The following is a 20,578-nucleotide window of genomic DNA, read 5'->3' as shown; positions in this document are numbered from 1 at the left end:
AAAATATTTCTAGTTCTGGAAAGTGAAACCAGGATTTGTATTTTGTTTTGAAGTTCAGAAGAATTATTATACTTGCACATACCTTTTTCATTTCAATTAGCATTGTTGAGAATATTTCTGTCTTTTCCATGTAATGTTTTGGCAAACAAAAGAACACTAGAATGGCAGCCATAAGTCAGACATGAACCAAAATATTCCTATCCCAGCCATGGTCAGATCTGCCAGTCTCTGTGGTAGTCACTGGTTGCCCAGTGGCATGAAATTACCTAGAGGCTTCATTGGAATTTATGTAGATAGAGTGTAAAAGTAGATGGAAAAAGAAGGTTCTCTTCCTCATATTTCATTTCTCAAGGAGAATAAACTTTTGCAAGCTTTCTTTCCTTAAGGTTAAAATATGGATAAGAATCAATTTTATAAAATATAGAAATAATATTCAAGATCCGATTATGACATTGTAAGGTCTAGACATGAGAAGGCTGTTTCATAGAAGATTAAGCTACAGAGTTGGAGCCAAGGAACTCTTTATTTGACAAACTATCTGCCCAGCAATTATGAGCAAATTGGTTAAAGCTGCTAAAATGATAACTATTATATAAGGTCACAGCACTTACTGGTTCAATGACTGCTTTGAATATCACAGCATGCAGTAGGATGCTTTTCTCTTAACTGTCATTTCCTCTGATTTAATTGAAATAGAGAAGAGATTTTTACTGGAACAGGAGTGTGGCTTTGAGCAACTGGTAGTGTAGAGAGAAGAAATGACTCCTGTGACCTTGGTGTCTTGTCATATTTTATAGAGAAAAGGATTTTAGGAACCATTTGAGAGTGTCTTTCTCTCTCTCTCTCTCTCTCTCTCTCCCTCTCTCTCTCATCAGTTGAAAATGAAACCGTACTTTTTTTCCTCTTATCAAACCAAGCATCCTCTCAAGAGCCATAGGGTAATATCTTGGGCCATTTTAGCCTTGCTTGTTTGGTCATATTACTTTAAAGAATGGAAATGCCATTTCCAGGAGCAATCCCCTTCAGGCAAGATGGTTAACCCATGATATCAAAAAATATAAGAGTTCAGACCCTTATAAATCAATAGTGAATGGAGTAAAGATAGCTTTTTATGTATAGGGCCTAGTCCAATTAAGACAACTCTCACCCACCTGGAAAGACTAAAGAAAAAAACTAAGTATTGGACAAAGACCATCGAGCATTCCTGCTATCCAGGCTACAGAGATTTACATCTGCCCACTTTAAATTCAAAGCTTTGTTTGTTACTAAAATACTGCCAAGTTATAAATTTCACTCTATTTTAAGGAGACCATTTGAAGCTTGTTTAGAAGCAAACAAAGAATTCATATTAAATAGCAAATACAAACCTGTGTACTCAATATGACCACATAGTCTTAGAATGGAGAAAGCTATACCCCAAATTCTCCTGTGATTCATAGAGATTTAAATACTTTTTAAAAAAATATTGTTTCACAGTATAAATTGTTTGCCTATAATTATAAACTACCAAATACTTTCCTACCTCACTCTCTGGTAGTCTTTTTTGGTTTCTAAAAAGTAACCAGACTTAGTGAATACACAAAAGCAATGCATGCATTCATCTTGGTTTAGAATATGAGGTAGTCACACATTTTGGACAAGTTTACTTTTTCTCAAAACCAAATGCGAAATGCAGATACTTTTTACAGAGGAAGAATAAACACTTTGGAATGAAAGCAAGAGGTAGGTCCTAAAACTTTGTTTCCTGCAGCCTAAGTCTAACCTGGTGACAATATAAACCATTGACTTTCTGGTATTTTATTTCCTGTCTTGAAATTAGTGTTCAGGCCAGTATGTATTTACTCTTCAACTCAGTTATTGAGGGAAGTTACCTTAGTATTTTGTAAGGTATAGGTCTGAGACAACCTTTTTTTGTTGAGGACACTTGACTGAGTTTTCTTAGAGGAGGTGGACACCATGAACGGTCATTTGTACCACTCCCAACACCACATGCTATCTCAAATCTTCTTGGGAAAACTGAATCAAGAATTCCTTATAAGAATTCTTTTTTTTTTTTGGTGGTGCTAGGGCTTGAATTTAGAGATTCTCACTTGCAAAGCAAACACTCTACCACTTGAGCCATATCTCTAGTCCAAGAATTAATTTTTATATAGGTAAAATTAAGTACCCATGTATGCTAAGACTACTTACCTCCCTGATTCCCTTTAAAAACATAAACTGAGTAGAATATGGTTGTGTTCAAGTGATGAGTAGCTGGATGATGTTTCCTTTATCAATTTGTAGGGTTTTTTTGAAATTCTAAATGGTACTTTCTGAATAACAAAGAGCTAGCAGCAGAAATCTGCAATTCACATTTGCTAGTTTTAGACGTTTTCTAAGGAGCATATGTTTATGGTATTCTGATACTTCGAACAGCTAGCAAACAGTTTATGCAAATAAATAGATAAGGTTACCACTCTCCAAGGTTAAGTGAAGGGTGTGTTCTTGTAAGATCAATTCTCTGTCATCTCCCATGTGATCGAACAACTTTATTTTAGGACAGTGGTTTAAAACACTGCAGCTTTGTTTTAGCAACTAAATATGAAAAAATAAATAAAATGAAACTGAGATTCAACTGTGTACAACAAACAAGAAGAAAACTTCTTCTTTCCAAAAGGCAAGTTAGGATCTCAGAAATCAGTAAGTTCATCCCTGTTGTCTTCTACCAAATCTGCTGAGGAACCTCCATATTCTTTCCAAAACAGTTTAAAAATCAGTATTGTAAATCAGCTTAAAGAACACAGATTTCTTTGAAGTAACAAGATCATCCTGGGGAATCACTAGTTGTTAGCTCTGGAATTAATTTTTCATATGAATTTCCAGACATAATTATTAAAACATGTGAGTGAAGGATCCTGCAAGATAGCTAAAATTTTACTAAAACTAATATTATACTTTTAACAATAATTTAAGCCCAGTAGCTGAAATCTTTCAGAGGAGTCATCAAGTCTATGGCCTCCCCAGATGATCCTTAAGCCTTTGTGGTGTCACTTCTCTTGATACTTACAGGTAAAAGGAATCTCAACCTGTAACAAGAGAATTTTAAAAATATCCAGTTGAAATGTTCAATATGTTCCCTATAATTCTCAATGTCTGTGTTTAAGCCTAAATGAGTGCGTAACTCTAAATTTGTTTCAAGAATATGAACTCGTCCTCAAAATTTGTAGGAAACACTTCAAAAAAATTGGAGTAGGAAAGAATAAAATAGCATTTTGATTGCATAGATATACATTTAAGTTTGCCACATAATCAACATTTGTAACAAAACATGTTTACATTGTTGTTATCATATTTTGGCATTGTGAAGATCTGTGACTCTTATAATTTAGTAAATGTATTTGTCCATTTTACAGTTCATGGAATATATTTACGTACTAATTAGGTGGATCCTCGTAATGTAGTAAAGCTAGGAATAACATATACTCTCTGCATATTATAATTTTAAAAGTTTCAGTGACTAGTTTAGTTAGTCAGAAAATGGTAGTTGTGATACTAACATTTGGTCTTGAGTTTAAATTTAGAGCTTTAATAGGTTAGTGCCATTGAGGTATCCAGCAAGAATACTAAAGTTGAGGTTTACCATAATTAGGCATCACCTTCATTTGTTTCTATAATGGAAAAATAGTGAGCTTACTGTTAGAGAATTCTTAGTTACAATTCTTTCTTAATTCTGCTTTTCTCATCTGGAAAGCATGGATAACAATAATTGCAGGGTCACTATTACAGCAAATGAGAAAATATAAGCATGCAGAATCTGGTGTGCAGCAGGTTTATCTGCTATGACTTACTGGAGTTGACACCATGACTCACAGCAATTTTACACGTACATTTTAAGATTTTTCTTCCTGTGTATAGAATACTCTGATTCTTGCTCATATCACAGATAAAGGAGTATTTCTTCCAGTGCACATTTCCAAATATCTAAGTTCTTCTTATATGTTCTTATATCTTCTTATATACTCAGTATTGACACCTAAACTCAAACACAAGCTTATGATTACATATGATTTACCACTTTTGAAAACCATTTCATTAGTATATGATAATTATGTAGGGAGTTCTCTTGTGACATTTCTGTATATACATGTATTGTACCCTGGTTTGGTTCACTCATTCCTACTCCATTCCCCTTCTTAAAGTGACTTCTACAGGTTTGAGTGTTCCTTATTCATACATGAATAGAAAGTACATCAACCATACTCACCCTCCTTTACTCTCTTCATTTACCCTTCACCTTCCAGCAGTGCCCTCCCTTTAACATGACCTATGTTACATTCCCGTCCTTCATTGTTTAAGTTCTTTGTTCAGTAGGGATTTTGCTTTGGTATTTTACCTGTAAATATATTGTGCCTAAATCAATCGAACACCTTTCACTACTGTTCCTCCTCTTTTCCCCTATCTTGTATTGTTCACCAGTTTTCAATGTTTTTGTTGTGTCTTGTTCCTACACAGATAGGATGTATTTCACTATTATTCACATCTATTGTTTTCTTATTTGTCTCCTCTCTTAGTCTCCTCTAACAGTCCCACTTTTAGAAATACTACATGCACATTTTTAGATGTTCTATAATATATGAAACCTGAAACTAAATAAGATACCTATAGTTTACTTATTTCATGATAGTTTAATAAATATTTTATGCAATTTATTTCATAAAGAGGAATAATTTCACTTCTTATTTTATTTTTTCCACCAACTCAGTAACTATGTTTATAATAATATGCAAAGGAAGATTTTTCAGGTTGAAATTTTGACATGTACAGCTATGTAAAAGTATAAATGAAGATAAGCAAGGAGTTTTGCCATTTTAAAGCAGCAGTGATCATCCATCATTTCCCATGGGCTCTATTCTTTGCATCTTTTGGTTATTTGGTCCCCTATGATTGGTGACTTCATTCTGTACTCTTTCCAGTATCACCCCCTTGGGATGTCATTTCCAATAATTGCTGTTTTCCTCCAGGTATTCCAAGTAAGGGAGAAAAGTAGCCTGATTCTGTTCCTCAAGATACCAGAAACCACACTTGGATCTCTGGAACTGCCACTCACTGTTGAAGGCAAATAATATTCAGGTATGACTCCCTTAACTTCTATGCCTGTTACATGCCAGTACATAAAATTCAAACCATATTCTATTTCCACTGTAGAATTTTCCAGTTAAAAAGAATATTCAGTTTATTCAGACATAGGGTAGAATACCAATCAAAATACTTAAATGAGAGATGTTGACTTGCAGAGAGAGCAGCTGTGATCCCACAAATTCAATATGAGTTGGCAAAGCTTTCATAAGTTTGAAGGATTATTCATCACACTGTTCATGAGGTTTTAAACATCACTTGGATCACTCAGAAAAAATACAGCTGGAACCGGGCATGGTAGTGCACACCTGTAATCTCTGCACTTGGGAGGCTGAGGCAGGAGAATCATAAGTTCAAGGCCTGCATGGGCTACATAGAGAGTTTCAAGCAAGTCTGGATGTAGAGTGAGACTTGTCTTAAAAAATTGAGCAAAATAAAAAATAAAACATACACACAAACACACACAAAAGAGAGAGAGAAAAGACAGCTGGATTTCTAGTTACCCCTTGGATGACCCATTTGACTCTTAACATAGCCACATTACTTGAACTGGCATATTCAATGTGTATCTTATTCAAACATTTTAACCTAAATTGACTGATATGTTATAGTCCATTTCTTAAAGAGTTAAATTTGTTTATATATCTTTCAAGAATGGGAGTTCAAAGTTAATTCTGGAGAACTATTTCTCAGAAATAGCTATATATTACACTGATATGATGAGCTCAAGAATATAAACTTAATGTAAAAATGTTGAATATTAACTTGCCACAGACCAGAATTCTTAGACTGTCTCATTTAATCTCAGCAAGAATCCTGCAAGTCAGATAGCATTATTTGTATTTTATGCAGAAGTAAGCCAAGACCAGTCAGGTAAGTTTCTCTTAATTATATAGTAACATTAGAATGAAATGAGGTATTAAATGACTTATATCTGATTTAAGGTACATAGATCTTTTGTTACAGAATTATGTCTCCTGTCAGTCTCTTACTAATCATAACACACTTCAATTAAAGGAGAGTACTGGCAAAATACTCAGTATACCAAGAACAGTCAAGGTAGAGAAAGGTCCAAAAAGCAAGAAAACTTTGGGATGTTCAGCACAGAAGCTGTTTAAATTCACTTTTTCAATTAACTTTTAATGATTGGCAAACATGACCCCCTCTTTATACTTGGCTCTAGGATTTGAGAAAATCATCAAGATATAATCTGTGTACCCCACAGTCTACTTATTATTAGCAAAAGAAAAAAAGAAGACACTATTTCCATACAGTGGTGGCTGTAGATACAAAGTACTGTGGGAAGATAAAATTGGATACCAACTATGCTCAATTGGGATGGAACACAGTGGTTTGATTAAGGAAGCATTAAATGATATTAAGGACTCCTGGTTGTTAACCTGTGAAATGGGATGGAAAGAATGTGGGCAGAGCTATTTAGTCATAGGCAACATGAAAAAAAAAAAGCTGGTGTTATTGGTTCAAAGACACTATGTTAAGACATAATAATGAATGATTCTATGAAACTAATGGCAACAGACTATGAAAGACAAGATAAATACTTTGGACTTCATCACAAATATAGTGGTAAACCAATGATATCTTTAAATTAAGGAGATAACATGGTAAAAATCAGCATTTTAGAGAGACCCTCTAGCAACAGTACAAAGGACAAAGTGGGCCTTCACTTAAGATAAGGGACAAGGAGGCAACTGCAGTTGTCCATTGTAAATGAGAAAGATTGAAATAAGCTTCAGTGTAGGTTTGGAACGGGCAGAATGGATCAGGAATGTGAGATAATGCAGGCAGTTTAAGAAGAGCTATATTTTTCTATACTGAATCATCTGATAATATGGAGGTCAGTTACTAACCCAGAAAAATATGAAAATTGGACCTGGTTTATTCATAAAGATGATGAGTTCAATCACAATATAGACATGTTGTATATAATACTTTGTGGGACAAGGATCTATAAGTGTTCCACAGGTATTTGAAAATAATGAGTAGGAACATGGGTAAGACACCTAAAAAACTAGCTAGCATTTGTTGCCCTTAACGCAGAGAAACTAAAGCAGATACCTTAAAGCAACTGAGGCCAATAGGAAAAGGGGAACAGGTACTAGAGAAAAGGTTAGATCAAAAAGAATTAACCTAGAAGGTAACACCCACACACAGGAAATCAATGTGAGTCAATGCCCTGTATAGCTATCCTTATCTCAACCAGCAAAACCCCTTGTTCCTTCCTATTATTGCTTATACTCTCTCTACAACAAAATTAGAGATAAGGGCAAAATAGTTTCTGCTGGGTATTGAGGGGGGGGAGCGGGAGGGGGAGGAGCGGGTGGTAAGGGAGGGGGTGGGGGCAGGGGGGAGAAGTGAACCAAGCCTTGTATGCACATATGAATAATAAAAGAAAAATAAAAAAAAAATAGTTAAGCCATGTATTTTACTGTATAATTTTCTAATATAAGCTATTTGGTTATTATTTTACAATACAACTACATGTATTTAAGAAGTATAAAAAAAAAAAAAACAAATTAAATCCAAAAATGACAGTGAATTTGCCAGTGGATGATATAGGATTTTAAAGGTTAACTTTGAAAAAAAATAGACTTCTTATGAGACTCCATTAAGCATATTTAAGACAAATTACTTGGAAGATAAAGGAAGTAGATTTTAAATCATTATAAGAATTTTCAGAACATGTTCTGAAACATGAAGGAGCTCCCTCAGAAAGGAGAAATTTGGCAGTGTTTAAGAGAGGGAAGTACAAGCTAGTGTAAATGATATAGAAGAGATCTTGCATCTTACAGAGGACGGTTTGCAGCTCATCTACTTACAGGCACTAGACAAGTAGCATAAATGACCGACGAAAGTAATAGTAGTTATGGAGAGCACATATCCTAAACATGAGTTCATGAGTTATGGACATGAGATAATATGGAATCACTATTATAGTTTTGTGTAGAAGTTCACGAAAACTGGAAATAATTTTTTGGGAAACATTCAACTTTTAAATAGAGGCAATGGACTCAGAACCTTTGAATTTGGCCAGGTCAAACTGATTGCCTTTCCTGTGGATTTAATAACAGATTTAGATGACTTTTCCTACTGTGAGATTTGTGGTTTTTCAGCAGCTGAGCTCCAAATAAATATTGTAATCCTCAGTGTTAAAATATATAATTTAACATTTTCCTATATTTGCATATTACTGTATTATTTGCACTGACTAATGTATCATTTTTCTTAAATGCTCCAAAACCATATTAATGTTAAACTCTTTAATCCTGAAATAACCTTCCTACTCAGACTGCTGATGGCCATGAATTCCATTTTTAAGGTATTGCACCCTGAGCCTGGCACATGCTGAGCATGTATTCAACTACTGAGCTGCACTCCATTCCTTCTCATCAACATATTAAACCCCAACTCATGCCCAGAAGTGTCCACAAACCAGGATGATGAAAATTCTCATTTTCCTTAACTCAGCAATTATTTTTCATGCTTATTATATACTACTATATTTTGAAACTACAAATTCCTTAAAGATACTGATGATATACAACTTTATGTGCTATGTGGCATTCTGCATGTTATTTAATGTGTAGTAAATATTTCCTAAGTGAATATCAGGGTAAAAAGTATGAGATTATGTAACAAGATAAACATTTCATGTTCAGATCCAAGCAGAAGACACATGGAACTCCAACTCTTTAGCTGCTTGTTAGCTCTCAAAAGATAGTAACAATTGTTATTGATCTTTTACAGTTTATAAACTGCTTTCAAATATCTACTCATTAACTCTAAAAAAAAATCCTCAAGATGAAAGAGGCAGTCATTGTTATTAATCCTAGTTAAAGACCTGTATACAGGAAATTCAGGGGCCTGTGTAGCAAAGAAAAATCATATCAAATGTCACCTATAGCTTCTATCCTGAAGTACCTTCCTAGAAACTGAAATAATAAAGTTACTCCATGGAAATGAACTCCCTTTATGTGCATTTAAATAAGCAATGTACATTGTTATCTGTTAGTAAATTGCTAAAGTGGTTGTTATTTGGTTTTTCAGCTGTATCTTAATTGTACAAGTGCCCAAGTTGATATGGAAGCCGTTGACAGTGTTTAATATATAACATATAATTATATAATATATATAATAATAATCATTCTATTAGCTTACAGACTTTGACATTAAATTTTGTAGGATGACTGGAATATCTGATTCCATGCAATTTAATTTGCTTTAAAAATGGAAATTTGTTGAATATAATTTATTTGAACATGATGCAATGATTATTTCCTTATAAAATATTTTTGTAAAAATTTACATATCAGAAAAAATACAACCTGCTTCAGGTAACATTGGTATGATTTTTGAATCAGAAAATGTGATTATGGTAGATTGGAGTTTCTTGGTTATAGAGACACTAAACAACAAATCTAAGAAATGATTTTTTTTTTCATTCTTTAAATTGCATGAGTTGGCAAATCAAAAATAATGCACTGCATTTCAGCTAACACATAATTTATTCACTGCTGCCAGGAGACAAGAATCTCTGGGGAAAGTCCCAAATGTATGTAACATTACCTCTTACTATATTTTCCATTTAGCTACAGCTGACAGATGTAACAAAATTGCAAGTAGCCAGGAAACTTCCTCAACTGGGTCTACAGAAGCAATTCCCACAGCTGTATAGAAGAAAGACCACAAATTATTCCACACGCAGGTTAAATTATTTCAAGTTAATTTGCACTTGAAGTTCTCTCTCCAAAGATACCTTTATTCCTCAATGTATCATAGACTGTTCCGGGCTAGTTCTATTTAAGTTCAAAACAACACTTTAAATTGGAAATCTTCCAACTTTGAAAGGAAGTACAAAGATTAGGGAATTTGCTGATTTCAGAAATGGTAATGTGAAGTAGAAAAATGTTAATTATAGAAACTAACAGTTCTTATCATTTTAAATCCTAATTGGAGAATCAGGTCATGTTTTAGATCAGTCATGCAGTCCAAGTTTACTTTTTATTCTATGTAAATACAAGTGATTTAAAATATGAATATATCTGTATGAGGTGCTTTGAAATATTACTCACTTTGGGGTTTTTTTGCATTACAGTGCTAAGATACCTTAACATTGCCAAAGGGAAGATAACTAATTAAGAGCCCAATACAGCAAATTTGCACCAAGAAAATAAATGAAACTGTCATAATAATGAGATAGTATGACTTCTCTGTTCAGGTCAGTTTGATGTTAACTTTGAGACATGGAATCCCAGCTTCTAGCTAAGCACTACAAACACATTTTAAAAAGGCACTGCCTTTTTTCTTTTCTTTCCTTTCTTTTGTAAAATCATGTCTCATATACGTAGAGAAGAGAAAATGAAGTACATGAATATACCTTAAAATGAAATATAAACTCCTAGTGTCCTAGGATTGCTCTATTAATGTGGTATTTTATTCCTTTCTCTCATGATGAAAACAAGGAAAAGCACTAAAAAATGCCCTTCTAGTACAAAATACTAATTCAAACTTTGTGTTTTTTAGGCTATCCTGCTGTTTGTCAGTGTTAGGTATTAATTGTCTTACCAATTTGTTTTAGGTTTTCTGATTTTATGACTACTAATTATTTAGTTCTATAAACTCAGATTGTAAGTAAGACATGATTTTTTAAAAAGCAAGTGTAAGGCCCTGAGTTCAAACCCCAGTATCGCAAAAAAAAAAACAACAAAAAAAAGAAAGAGCACATGGGTTACCTTAAAAGTTAATTCGATAAGCCAGGCTCAGAAGACCAATAATCATATGTTTTCCCTCATATGTGGACTTTAGATCAAGGGCAAATACAGCAATGTGATTGTACTTTGGTCACATGATAAGTGAGAGCACACAAGGGAGGTATGAGGATAGGTAAGAAACCCAAAAAACATGATAGTATTTGATGTCCTTAATGCAAAGGAACAAATGCAGAAACTTTAAAGCAACAGAAGCCAATAGGAGAAGGGGATCAGGAACTAGAGAAAAGGTCAGTTGGAGAAGAATCAACTTAGAATATAACACGTGTGTACTTGGAAACAATGTGAGGAATCTCCCTGCATAACTATCCTTATCTCAACTAGCAAAAACCCTTTGTGCTTCTTATTATTGTTTATACTCTCTCTTCAACAAAACTAGAGATAAGGGCAAAACAGTTTCTGCCTGGAAGCAAAGAGGTAGTGGGGTGAGAGGGCAGGGGGAAAGGGAAGGGGCAGGAGGTAGGAGTGAGAAATGACCCAAACATTGTATGCACATATGAATAAACAAAAAAAAGTTAATTGTGCTGATGAAAGTGTCCTAAATAAATAAATGGTCCATGTACCTTTTTAATTGTCTTCCAATTTATACCTAGTTACACTTTCTGCCAGTTTCGCTATTTGACAGTAGCACCCCTCCAGTGTGAAATCTTCAACTTCCCATCTACATAACTGAAGCCTACCAGTTGCTTCACAATTGACTTCTGTGTACACTCTCATGTAAGTAGAGTATACTGTAAAAGAGACTATAATTTGCACTGATGGAAGTGCCAGGGCTAGACACTGAAGGTATATACATTGTTGGTTGCTCCATCCCAATACATTTTGTCTTGCCCTGGATGAAAATCTAAAACAAAATTCTTTCCTTATACAAAGACAGTGTCAGAACTGTATATAGATTATTCTTAAATGTATATAGTAATGATATTAGTTCAAATTATATAAACAGTTATACAAATTTAAATTGCTTATAATTGTTAAAGATTTATGATTTTTAAAAAGTGACTACTTTCTGAAAACCAGAAGAAACATAGGGTGCCAAATCTACAGGACTCTATTTGCAGAGTCTTACATCATGTAACAAAGATATCTGTATTTTTAATTGTTGTGCTGGGTAGGGTACATTGTGACATCTACAACAGTTCTTACAATATATCAACTATATCATACTTGAATTCATGCCCTCTACCTTTCTTCTTCATCGCTCTTCCCCCCACTCCTGGAATAGTTTCAACAGACACCATTTTTCCATTTACATACATGTGTACACAGTATTTGCACCATATTCACCCTCCTTCACCATTTCCCCACCTCCTTCTGTGTCCCACCTGTACCAACTCCCACAGGCTTTGTGGTTGAATAAAATTCCATTGTATATAAATACCACATTTTCTTAATTCATTCATCAGTAGTGGGGCATCTTGGATATTTCCATAGCTTAACTATTGTGAATGATGCTTCAGTAAGATATCTCTTGTTAGAACAACTGTTAGCAGACTTCCAATTCATGGGATAAAAGTAGGGAAACTGATCAAATCATAGCATACTCTCTTTTTGTGCAATGATGTGCCAAAAACAGAGTTAAAGGCACTTCACATACAAACTCACCACATGATATTGAAAATATTTTACAACCCTTGGAAAGTAGTTGGATTTCATGAAATTCTACTTTCCCTTAAAATTATCCACTCAGAAAAAAAAGATATTCAAGTCCAGTACAAAGATCATTAGTTCAAATTAACAATTAACATGTATATTGACTTTGGTGAGAAAACAATTCATACAACAAAATGGTAGCACTTCATAGGTGAAGTCTTCACTAAGATTTATTTTATGGTAAAAACTGTGCTTGGTAAGTTTTCATGTCATGCTTGTTTATCCATAGTCTTTCTAAAAATAGATGAACTAAATCAGCCCTTACAGTCATTCCTAAAAATTGTAATAATTTATTTTGATCTCATTAACAATCTTACACTGGGAATGTTGTGCTCTGGATTTCATGGCTGCTTGCTCTCCCTGCCTTATCTACTTAATAAGTGTTCCTGCATTTATAATTGCAGCCCCAGGAAAAACAACAGACTTCATCTACAAGTAATTTCACCTTCATATTGGAAAAATTGGTAATTTTAAAGAACGGTCTGTATTTAAATTGATATTGCTCAGTTGTTTTCAAGGTTTTCTTTAAGGTGATGTAATGTTTGATTTTATTAATTTTATTTTACAAGAAGAGGAACAATATATTCCTTCTTTACATGCTGATTTAAAAATTCCACTTGTAATCCAGATTACTTTAAAGACATGATTTCATACTTTAAAATGGTGGGATTTACTTTAAAATTCTGACATGTAACAAAACTTATTAGGGCTTTAGTTGCAGTTTTCGAGATGTGCATGCCATTCAAGCTGCTAAAAAATGCAATGCATGTGGGGGAGAGGGATTTTCCTTTTCATTCTGCTGTACACTTGTTTCATCTTCAGATTTTCAGAAAACTTGTAAGATATATGTACCACAGTAATTCATTATATTAAAAAATAGAAAAATAAACATATTTCAATTTCTAAAATCTTTTTTCTTTAGCTACTACATTATACATAGAGGCTGACAGATTGTTACACAGTTACTATTTTTTTAGTTCAGTGTTTTTCAAACTTCAGTGTACAAATAAAGAATGTATGAGCTTGTTAAAATGCAGATTCTGACTCAGAAAGATAGGGTGTGAACTGACTTTCAGCATTTTTAACAAGCTCTTAGGTGATACAGAAGCTGTTGGTCCCCAAACCAACAGCATCCTTACGATGATAGGTAGGCTATGGAGGGATCTCACTTTCTCAGTCTTACTCAATTTCCCTCAAGACTTGGACACATCTGAGATCACTTTCTCCTGTGAAGGTGACTACTCATGTCAAATTATTGGACACTTGTCTCCAGTTCTCATCTTATTCACAGCCCAGGTGTATTTCTTGGGTGTGAAATCTATTTCCAGTATCTTATCTGGTTTCTAATTCTGTAGAGCTTAGCATTTAAGAACATGTGCACTCAGTAATTTTAATGACTGTATTTGGCTTTTTATGGCCACTCACCAAATTACCATAAGGAGCCATTTGGAACAATACCCATGTATTTCTTCACATTTGTGTAGCCCAAAGTTGGTGTAATGTGGCTGGGTTTACTGCTCAGGCTTATCACAAGGCTGAAATCAAAGGACTGAGTGGCTTGAGTAGTGGTCTTGTGTATGAACTGGGAAAAAATTCTCTATGAAGCTTATTCAGATTGTAGACAAAGTCAAGGTATATTGATGCTGCATGACTGTGGTTCCTGTTTGCTTGCTCTGTATCAGCAGGGGTTGCTCTCAGGTCCTTTCCTGTGATTCCCTGATGATAACTAGTTTGACGATGACTAGTTAAATTCTTCTTGTGGCATAAATTTCTCATTTTCTTTTCTACCACAAGACTGAGAAAACTCTTCCTTTAAAGGCGCTATGCTTTTGTCACTCAGGGCTACTCAGATAATTTTCATATCTTATGTCAGTTGAACTGGAATTTTAATTATATCTACAAAAAGCCAGGCAAGTAGTGTCTACATTAGGGCTTGACTGAATAGAAGGATTTGGAATGTTAGGTTGTCTTAGAATTCTCTCTGAGCAAATTAAATAGGTCTTTGTGTGTCAGTTTCTTTATATCTAAATGAGGATAATATCTAGCTTGGAAGATCTTTGTGAGAATTACAGTAATAAATTTAAAGCACGTAGATTCCTATCTGGCTCATGCTAGGTACTCAACATTTGTTAACTGCAACTATTATTAATATCATGGTTGCTGACGTCTCCTGCTTCCTCGAACTTCTTCCTACCTCTGATGCTACGCTAGCTTGGTGTGATTCTTGTAAGAATCTTGCAGAAACTTGTAAGCATGCTCAGTCTTTTGGAAATACTTTTAAGAAGAAACTCTAAACAATATTATGCCAGAATATACTCAAATATAACTAGTTTTATGTATGGAAAGTATTCTTAGCACTCTTAGCTAGTCACTTTCTGTAGGCAAAATCAGCTCCCTGGTTAGTTTTTACTTCAGTTTCAGCCTACCCAAGTGAGCTGGCATGTGTTTCACGATACACAGCTCTTCACACTTCCTGGTGGTGTTCAAACTTTGGTGTCAAAGAGAATAAAAACCTTTTCCCCAAATTGCCTTAATTTCACTAACTGCAGACATAGGGGTATATCTAGCATGTCTCAGAAATGGCTTCAAACTAATATACACAATCAAAATTGTGTGTCTTACTTATTATTCTTACTTTATAATCTAGAAATGTGAAGATCAAAAATATTTTATTTCAGAGTTCTATATTCAATAAGTGTGTCAGCATAGATCCAATTATTAAAGCTTTTGCCTCCCTCATTAATCACAATTGAGAAGTCTGTATTTTTCTAGAATAATATTTGTCATTATCTTAAGATATTTGCATTTCTTAAACCTTCACAAAATCTGCTACCATGTAGTAGCATTCTGTCTAGTATGATGTCTTATATTTAGTTGGCATCTAATACAATTTTTTCATAGGATATTAAAATTAGAATGTGCAATGTGATGTCTGTATTGTGACCTTCTCTTTCCCTTTGATTTCACACACACCCACCCTATCTTCTTGATGCTCTGATCAAATAGACTCATATGGACAATAGAAACTATTGAAATGCACTGAGTATATTATCATGCTTCATATAGCTTCTCATTTTTCAAAGAGGAGCAAAGCTAAAAGATCAGAGAAGCTTCAGCTAAAGGCATCCCTACTATCTAGTAAAGCAAAGAAGAAAAAATAATCCCCCTCACTGAAACTGAAATTAATTGAGGTATAACTGGCAACAGAAACAGACTTGAGTGGAAAACAAAACAGGTTTCAGAATACATTATATTATCACTTAATTAATGGTATCTCTGAAGTATAAATCAATTTTTATTCTAATTCTATACACAAAATAGTGTTTGAGAGGAAGAAAGCATTGGAACTTCTCATAAGAGTGACTTAATACAAGTGAGAAAAAGATAGCTTCTACTTACCTATAAGTTATTTGAACTTTTAATAAAACTTTATAGCAGAAATATAAGCAATGAGATGCTACGTGCACCATTATTCCTAATATCCCAAGGCTGCCTGAAATCAAAATCATCATTTTAAATTGAATATGAGGAAAGAGAAGAATACAATATCACTAAAACATAGGTAATAACTTATGGTAGTATACATACTTAAATATTTCTTACTGTGGATGGAATAGTGTTTTTCTTAAGTTATGCATAAGGTATTATTTAAATGTCTTAACCTGTGAGGAATATGGATATGATGGAATACCTCTTAGAGAACAATATCTCCCTCACTGAATTCCTCTACCTAGCAAGGAGAAGCAGGAAACTCTAATTTAGTTATGTTTCTGTGAATTAGTTACTGGCCAAATTATTCCTTTTTTTCTATGGGAAATGCTTTAGGAGTGCCACAACCTATTACAAATTAATGTTTGTAATTTTTTCATGGGTGTAATGCCATTAATTATTATTCTGATTCAAAACCTGTGTTCTCTTTACTGGTTCAATATTGATGTTATTCCATATCCCAAAGATCTCTTATCACAAAGCAGTTTATCAGCTGTCTCTTAATATAGACTGAATGAAATGGATGAGCATAGAATGTGTTATAATAATGATAACGTTTACAGGTTTGAATAACAGCATCTCTGCCATTAGAGTCCCTATGCTATGCAAATGATTCGGGTTGTACTTTTCACTAATGTACTGTGAAGTGACATTGATCTGTGTTATTTTCAGTGGGAAGCAAAAGACTAATTCAAACAGGAAGTACATATAGAACTTGTAAGTGGTAAAACATACCATGAGGCATAAGACAGCCTCAGAAAGCAGAGAAAAAACTAAATATCCATTGGCAAAGCTATTTTAGGTTTTGGCAACCACACTATGACTTTCATTCTCAAGGATCATGTGTTAAGACAGGACACTGTGTTTGCTGTGTTCAATAGTAACACTACATATAAAATCGGTTAATCTAGATTGCTCCATAAAATTTGCCATCATTTAGGTTTTGCAAATGGCATAAAAATTTTAAAGGGTGCTTTTGTTTCAAATTATCACTGCTTATCAGAAACACATTTGCTTCTTTAGTCAAAGGACATCCATATACTAGTTGAAATAATATAAAACAGAGAAAATATGTTTTAATCACTTTCAAAGATTAAGCATGAGGTTAATGGAAAATCATTAAAATACATTTATCAGTGTCTGAAGAGCCAATGACTTATTGGCAAAAAGAGTGATTTGTCATCTTCTTGCCATTATCTAAACTCCACAGATACAGGCAATTCACTCAACTCTAACAGTTTTTAGCCTGATACTTGTATATAAGAACAGTTTCTCATTAATGCAATTTTCCTTTCTTTTTTAAAATACAAGTGGCAAACTAAAATGCAATCTATTGAAAACTCTTTCTACAAAATGTGCAAGTAGCTTAAATATAAAACAGAGCAAGTCTCTAAAATAATTCAGTCACTGAACTGATGGGTCAATCTGAACTTAGAAAATGAAATATTCTTTTCTATCCCTGAGTGCAAAGCCAGCACTTTGAAACAGACTTCTGAATTCTCATCTTTAACCATGACACCATTAATATCTTTGATTTTGTCCATTGCTTTTCTTTGAATTCATACCCAAGAAGCTGTGAATCACAGTGGAGCCACAGTGGGAAGGCAATCACAGTATTTGTCTTTGCAAGAGTTTTTGCCCTCCTGGTTTGATTGCTGCCTCTCAGTTATATAGAGCTATTAAATTTTTTACAGAGCTTCTGTTTACTATGACACCCTGCCTAGTATGCTAAGAGTGTTGGCTGCTTGCCGAATCAGTATATATAATACCATTGGGTTTAAGAATTATGGAAAACCCTAGGCATTTATTATTAAGGGGAGCCCCAGCTGACTTTTGTTTTACCATTTGTTGGCTCAGATCAATACATTCTATCATTATAATCTCTGCAAAACCTAGGATGAGTGTGCCTGGCAGGCAAAACCATCAGAGAGACTAAGATCTTCCCCAGACCGGGGAGAAATCTTATTTTTATTTTTAATTAATATAAAACGCACATCCAAACCAGAGGCTTCAAGACCCAGAGGAATCTATTCTAAAGCCTTCAGCAGCATGTGGTATACTCCCCTTTCTATGTCTGTATCCTTCAATGCTTATTTGATATTCCTTTGAAATTCATTTGGCTTGGGCCAAAAATAACTTGGAAATGAAAGGAGCTCATAAAAAGAAAATATTTTATTCAAAGATCTCTTTAAGTTTGCTGCTGAATTTTTTTCCTTAGCAGACTGGGAAAATTGTGAATATGCATACTTTATTTCTTTTCTGTCCATTTCTTAAACTTAAGAAGATGTGCCAATAAATTGGCTAAGAAAAACATATAGTTGGATCAGCTGAGGAACACCAAGGTGTCACTCAAATATTCATGCAATTTCCTCTCTTTATTATTTTTCACCCCATTTCTCCAAACTGAAGAGCCATCTTAGCTTCGTTCCCTAATCATGTTTTATTAATCATCAAAGTGCTTGGCTCAGAGCCTGGAGTTAAAGTTAGTTTAGCAGATATTTTATATATTGCAGAGATAATGTAGGGATAATATATATATAAGTATATATATATTTACAAATATATAATTTAAAAATCAATGTTAAATTTTCATTTAACATAAATATGATCAAAATACCTATATGATAAAATTTTAGTTTCATGGTACAATTTAATATTCACAAATTAAAAACATTTAAAAGATGGACTGAAGATGTGGCTAAGTGGTAGAGCACTTGCCTAGCAAACGCAAGGTCCTGAGTTCAATCCACAGTATGAAAAGAAAAGGATAAAAAGTTTTGAATAGCTTGTTACCAGCTATTCTTGTGCCCAGTGGTACTCCTTCCTTACTTTCTATTTCTCCCTGCTTCACTAAATAAATTTTGCTAAACTTCAAAAAGTATGCTTAGTATGTTTTAATATGACATGAATTTTGCTCGGGTTTATTGTTAGGTTTGAGAAAGTTTTCACATGTTTGGAAAATACAAAATAATGACCAGGAACCACAAACAAATATGTATTGTTTGCTGTTAAAATTTTTTTAAAACACTTTTTACTTTTTATTATTGTTGTATTGGGGATACATTGTGACATTTACAAAAGTTCTTACAATATTTCATAGTTGAATTCACCCCCTCCATTATTCTCCTTTATCCCTCCCTTCCCCCATTCCTGGAATAGTTTCAATAGGTCTCATTTTTCCATTTTCAAGCATGAGTACATAATATTTTCACCATATTCACATTCCTACACCCTTTTCTTATATCCTCCCCCTCCCACTGGTACCAATCCCAGACAGGACCTGTTTTGCTTTCCTGTTCTCCATTTTTGAAAAAGACGTTTTTGTTTGCATAAGATAGCTATGCAGGGAGTTTCATTGTGACATTTCCATGTATATATGTATTATAGCCCAAATTGGTTCATCCCCTGCTTTTTCCTTAGTCCCCTTCTTATGGTGACTTCAACAGGTTTATAAATTCTATATTCAGTGTTGTGTAGAAAGTATATATTTGTCTCTTGTATCTTGTGCTACTGAGAGTCTAAAAGAACAAATTCTCTGCCCAAAGAACTTCTGATAAGATCAATGGAAAATCAGGAACTTGAGAGAACAAAGAACAAAACAACCTAAAACTCTATTGTTTTGAAAGTAAAACACTAATCTGTCAGGCATTAGGTTATGCCAACTGTGAAATGAAGACTGAATTTTATTTATTTATCTTAGGAGGTACTGGGTTTGAGCTCAGGGCCTTGTGCTTGCCATGCAGGCCCTTCACCCACACTCTCAGCCCTTTTTTGCTTTGATTAGTTTTTTGAAAAGGGTCTCACGTTTTTGCCTGAGCCTGTTGCAGCCTGGAGAACTGTGCCTCACACAACTGGAGTTGTAAGTGCATCCACCACACCAGGCTTGTTGACTGAGATGATGTCTTTCTAACTTTTGGTTGAGATCACAAGGTGGCCCACTCACCCTCACCTCCTGAGTAGTAGATTAAATTCCACCTTATCACTCCTGTGATATTACATTTGCTCCCTCCCTGTAGCCTAGGGATGTCTGCCTTCTCTGCATTCAAAAGCTTTGGGCCACTCAGTTTTCAGTGTTCTGTGTCTCATGTCTTGCGTTACAAGCCAATATGCTGTATGCTCATATGCTATTTCTACAATCATTAGCAAATAGCTACTGTGTACCAACTAACATAAGTCTGTAAAACATTTACGTGCAAAAGATATGATTTAACAGGGCCCCCAGATGTCTGGACATTGAAAAAGTGCAAATAAAGCTTACCAACATAGAACCCACGATGAAAACCTAAGCAATGTGTGATATTGCCACAGGACTATTTAGAAAATTATAATAAGGAAATTCAGAAAAGAGCAGAGATTAAATAATCTTAATTTATTTTGACTTTATTGCACACTAGACCCTGTGTTAAACAAGGAGGTAAATCAATAGTAGAACCTGAACTAAGCTCTGAAGAAGTTATGACTCCAGAGTTTTTGAATTTTTTTTTTTCTTGGAATATTGAAGTCCCTGCTTTGCCGTGGGCTCTCTGCTCAGA

At 34.2% G+C, this 20,578-nt stretch overlaps 1 protein-coding gene across 1 annotated transcript in view; it reads right to left on the bottom strand.

Annotated features, from left to right (window-relative positions):
• The window catches only part of Thsd7a (thrombospondin type 1 domain containing 7A), a 398,347-nt gene that overhangs the window by 269,804 nt on the left and 107,965 nt on the right, over nt 1-20,578 (bottom strand). The gene's annotated exons all lie outside the window — the stretch shown is intronic.

The sequence above is a fragment of the Castor canadensis genome, chromosome 2, assembly GCF_047511655.1.
Source record: "Castor canadensis chromosome 2, mCasCan1.hap1v2, whole genome shotgun sequence".
Classification (NCBI taxonomy): Eukaryota; Metazoa; Chordata; class Mammalia; order Rodentia; family Castoridae; genus Castor; species Castor canadensis.
This window is presented reverse-complemented; position numbering and strand designations above follow the sequence as displayed.